The sequence below is a fragment of the Lactuca saligna genome, chromosome 1, assembly GCF_052625555.1.
Source record: "Lactuca saligna cultivar CGN05327 chromosome 1, ASM5262555v1, whole genome shotgun sequence".
In the NCBI taxonomy this organism is placed as follows: Eukaryota; Viridiplantae; Streptophyta; class Magnoliopsida; order Asterales; family Asteraceae; genus Lactuca; species Lactuca saligna.
Genome location: NC_136417.1, coordinates 67,302,500 through 67,308,119, shown reverse-complemented (window position 1 = coordinate 67,308,119; position 5,620 = coordinate 67,302,500). Strand labels below are relative to the sequence as shown.

At 37.7% G+C, this 5,620-nt stretch overlaps 1 pseudogene; it reads right to left on the bottom strand.

The window, feature by feature from the left end:
* Nucleotides 1-685: 685 nt before the first annotated feature.
* Nucleotides 686-3,075, bottom strand: LOC145007804 (carboxyl-terminal-processing peptidase 3, chloroplastic-like; annotated as a pseudogene).
* Nucleotides 3,076-5,620: the final 2,545 nt, after the last annotated feature.

The window sequence follows — 5,620 nt, the reverse complement described above, 5'->3', positions numbered from 1 at the left end:
ATTCAACAAGGGTCTATCAGTGGCTTGGGATTAAAGGACTTACAACAAATCTTGTAAGAGCATAAATGAAAAGTGCAGTGTTGTAAACTGTAATAGAAAGAAATAAAAGTAAAATGTTTTCACAATAAGCAAATACATAAAAGTACGTTGTTATTTCTTGTAAACTGTAATATACCTGGAAAGTGAATATGACCTGGAAAGTGAATATCATCTTCTGTCACATTCTCCAACATGATGAACTCAAGGATATTAATAAATGGAGGACCATTTCTTGGGTTGACAATGACTGGAATATCCAAATCATGCTTCCCATGCTTGTTCATGGTGGTAACCCTAACAGTATCTTCACCACTGAAGTTCCCCTCCCTGATTTATAAATATCATATAATATTAAGAGGTTAAAACTCAAAAGTAAAGGGAAAGTAGTTAAAAAATTGGTAGAATTTTGAGTACCCGATGTATCTAGGGTTTGCTCACACAGTTGAACCACCTTTTTATGCTTCCCCAGCTGTGTAATAAGTAGGGGCAAATCAGTCAATTTCAATTATTAAACTAACAAAGATTATGAATCACATTCACATACCATGAGAAGAGCCTCTCCTTTCATATTAAGTAGTTTCTCTGAATATGAGCTTATTGACCTTCATGAAATTGGGATCTAATGCAGCGGCCATTCTACAATCGTTTAGACATTTTCCCTCATTCTTCCAAGAGCCATGCGTATAGTTGCACGATTGCTATAACAGGAAATAAGAGGTTGTATACAAACGCCAGGTGTCTTTGTATGTTGTATTGAACTAATACCCTTTGAATAACATACTTCAGCTTCTGATAAATCTGCACTCTTATAAACCTCGTTTCCCCTGCACAAATCAATTTATTTCAGAAATCAAAACCATATTAGGTTTATACAAATGTAAAATATCAAAAAAAAAGGGGGGGGGGGGGATAAAACAACACCTTTTTCGCGAACTGTCACATGTTTCTTGAGCTGTAGCCTTTGTGTGCACCCTGTTACCAGGTTTATGAAAATAGGACACATTAACACAGCCAGTTCTCAGCTTATACTTCTTCCGATGTGGCCGTTGTCTCACTACCATGGCAACACTATAAAAAGATGTAACAGAAGGTGAATATATATATTTTCATGTCAAAAAAAAAACTTACAAGAACAACTAGCGGATCACGAGTAAGAGCATGGCCATTGATCATGTTAACAGGAAGCATGTTCCCATCTCGATCTATTGTGTTCACTAGAGTCTCATCTCCATCCAGGCATATTTGAGCAACATCAAGTCCAGCCTTCACCAAACCACCCTATAAATAAACATATATATGTAAATACTAGTAAATAGTCAAACAAAAGTTTATTAAAGTCAACTTTAGGCTACTTACTGGATTGTTTCAGAGATCCAAAATGTAAGATTCAACACCCTGATTTTCATATTCACGAATGGCGTGTTTCATATCTGTAGCAGCACTCTGTTTACAAAAGGTTGTTGTTAGATGAATTTAAGATATGAAGTTATAAAGTAAGACTAAGATTTAGAGAATTAATAAGCACCTGGGAGAAGGCTAATAGATTTACATATCCGGTTTTGGATACACGACCATTTGGTGTTCTATGAGGAATGATGACACTTAATATAGGAGAAAGTCTGATGAATTCCCGGGGTAGTTTCACCTCTCTAAAACTAGAGTCAATGGCTAACTTTTTTTCCATGTAGATCAGAAATATGAACATGCACAAATTTCTATAAAACCCTTTGGAAAGGAATCAACCATTCCATTCCTTCCTACCAAACTTAAATGTAAGAAACTTACATTGTGCACTTTGACTGTAACACTTGTCCCAACATAACCTCTAAGCTTTTGTGCAACAGATTCACCACTAATCCCTTTAACTCTCTCTCCATTTATTTCAATCAACTCATCTCCTACATGTATTCCAGCTCTAGCAACTGGGCTACCCTCAACACAGGACAATAAAACCTGAAACAAAAAATTTTAAATTTTTAAAAATAAAAAATAAATAAGAATCCATAACTGAGGTCTCAGGTTCAAGTCTCAGCATCATAAACCAGATGACCGGTTTCTGGTTCAGTATTCACAAATAGTCTAACTCCTTGTACGTTTCCATCACTTCCAATTCTAAAACTTTGGTATTCCTGTACAAATCATTGCCGAAAATAAACTAGAGTAAGTTCCCCCTTTTGGAATCTAGGAGTAAGAATAAGTTACAAAAATGGTTCCTGTTGTGTCTGAATTTTAGTCCAAAACTGAAAACTCTTTTAGAAACCACATGGACAATTTTTGTAAAAGTAATGGGAAAAGTTGCACCTTTGGACTGATAATGCGAGTGAAGCGATCTCCAAGAGTAGAAAGCATTCCTTTAATCTTGCTGTATGCGGCATTAGCTGTTCTAAGTGGATGCATTTCCACCATTGTTTGTTGGAATTTCAAGTCCCAGTCTACAGAAAACACATAAAATTACGTTAAACTTATTGACACTAAATGACATAATACAACAGAAATGAATCGTACCTTGATGATTAAAAGTTGGATCAACAAAAGTCTCTCTGATCAAACCCCAAGTCTCTACGAGAGTTCGCTGCACATCATTCACCTGTTACGAAATCAAAATTTACCAAACCCATATAAGCAATAGATTGAACACCTTATCTGAACAACCCATTTAAACTACTAAAAAAGATGATCGAACTGAACACCTACCTCATGAGTATGAGAAGCTGGGAATGCTATTGTCAAGGACTCGGCAAGAGCTGGCGAATCTAAACAAACAGAGACTGCAGCAGCGAGCCTGATCAAACCTTTAGCGATTGAATCAATCAATTTCTTATTGGATTCAACTGATTCGTTCTAATTTTCCTTGGGTAAAGCTTGAGGTGGTGTTGGTACTTTACACTTGCTATGGTAACCACTAAAACTGGAAGAAGATAATCGGTACTTATAGGGAAAAGTTGAAGAGGTTGGTGTTTGAGGGGTTTTGGTGTAAATTTATGAAAGGGGTGAAGAATTACTAAGATCGAGATTAGGTTGGTGTAGAGCATCCATGGTAGATACTCTAACTGGGGGATTTAGGGGGTTTGTAGATCGTAATCAATATGAAGGGATTTATGGGGAATGAATGAACAAGTGTAATGGTTGGATTTAGGGGGATTTATGGTAATCCCTAAAAATCAGAACCAAAAATCTCTATATCGGGTTTACAAATACACAAACCACGCTTTTTACTGGTTCAGAAAACCAGAAGGGTGATTAGGGTTTTCCAGAGAGAGAGAGAGAGAGAACGCAGAGCTAGAGACTTGACCCAACATTTATTATACCTGGTAGAGAAGATATAAGGAGGTTTGCTAAACCCTGTCGCAACAATTAAGTTCTGTATCCTCACACAGTCACACAGGGAGCAATGATCGATCTCAGAATTCTCACAGGTCTCGTCAATCTGGCCCCTCAGCCAAGAAGAAATCCGATACTGATAAGAAGAAACGAGGCCTCACAGCGAAACCCTAAGGGTTTTCGAATGTTTCTTGATTTTCCATAACAAGATAAAAACAAGCGTGGTGTGGACTCACAAGTAAGGATTTAGAGGGGTGAATAGGAGGCTGAGATCATAGAAGCGAAGAATAAAGAAAGGGAAGAGATAGTTAGAGACAACGAGGGAGGGCGGCATACGACAACGAAAAACTTCATCATCTTCTTCCACTGCCTGGCGGTGTTTGATTCGCGGCGACGATGTGATTAGGGCAAGAGGGAAACAACCATCGAAATAGAGAAACAAAAGGGGAGAGTCGATTGTGAAGATAAAGAAAAGAAGGTAGAAAAGAACGGCGGGTTTTCAAAATTTTAGGGTTTCGTTTCCCCCGTTATCTTCTCAAGGCGCATTTCCTTAAAATTATAAAGCAACACCTACAGAAGACGCACGTTTAAGATAAAGCGCCCTCCGTGTTTTTAATTTTTTTTCGTGAGACACTAATTTAAGGGCACGCAAAAATGCGTGTCCACTATCCTTTAAATTTTGGAAGTCTGACATTATTTTTAAGGATGCCCAAAAATGGGTAACGTGAATCAGTGAGTGTCATTGTTTGCGCGTCATTAAAGGCTATTTTTTCTTGTAGTGCAGTGTTTAGGTACTAAGTCCATAGCAACCAACGTTTATCTATCAGGTACTAAGTCCATAGCTACCAACGTTTATTCAATAGGCACTAAGTCCATAGCTACCAATGATCACTCATATCATCTTTTATCTCTCATTATTCATCTACCTATGTTATACACAACATATTTGTAGATATAAAATACGTATACAGTTTAAATTTGTATAAAATCGTTCATCCATCATAGATAGCAAGTATACAGATAATATGCACACATAGCACGTAGTTTATATAAAATACTTCATATCTATGTGTAAGATGAAAGGGACCATGCACTCACCTGAGTAGGTGACTCAGCGCTTGGACAACACTTTGTTACTCTTAACACAATTTTCCTTCGGCAAAACCTAGTTTCATTACCACTAGGGTTTAGTCTAATATTCACCGAGACTAATTAATTGTGTAGATATTATTACTATTATATAAGCGTTAAACGATACTTATGTAACCCATAATAATAGCCCAAGTACTTATTATAAGGTCCTAATAACATTACTATATTAAAACATAAGCTAAACTAAAGATAGGTTAGGTGTAGCTCACTTACAACAACTTTTTCTCAAAACCGGGCTTTGCTAGAGTAGCGTTTCCAAGCCGAAAGGCTCTTTTCTCAGGACTCCTGGAGCCTCGGGGCTTCCTTCGGATGCTAGGGGGTTTACCTAGACTTTAGGTGGGCTTAGGGAGCTTAGAGAGAGAGAAAGAGTGTGTGTAGAGAGAGAAAGAAGGTTTGAGAGATGTGAAGAAACGGCAAGACCCGACACCTCTATTTATAGTGAAATATCTGATGGACTCGCCGAGTTTTGACCAAAAACTCGCCGAGTTGGTGCATGTGGCAGCCTTCTGGTGGTGCCACATCACCTAATATTGTGTATCAGCCTCCCGACTTAGATAAAATCATAACTCTCGCATATGAGCTCCGTTTTCGACGTTCTTTATATCCACGCGTAGGTAAAATCAAGATCTACAACTTTCATTTAGACTACATTGACTAATTCTCGATCGATCTTAAATTAACAGTAGGTGGAGATTAGACTGTTAAATGACCATGAAGAATTCGTAACTCCTTCATACGGACTCCATTTTCGTCTGTATTTTGTGGTTGAGCTCCTATTAATGAGATATTCAACTCTCATTAAGGTTGTATAAGCCAAAAACCGCTCGATCTAAAATTCGAGTTTCGGGCCGTTCACTGCTAAGCCGAATCTTAGAAAAATCATAACTTCCTCATACGAAGTCAGATTTGGGTGTTCTTTTTATAGATGTTCTCGGTTTGGCGTATAGTAAAACTTTGGTTTAGATCACTAAGGATAAAAAGTCCTCCATCATAAATTCACTATTTACGTCTCCTAGTGCCGTGCCGGTTTTGCCGTAAAACTTCGACGGGCCATAAATTCTTCGTTATAACTCGGATTTAGGCGTTCTTTATATGTACAGAACCCTTG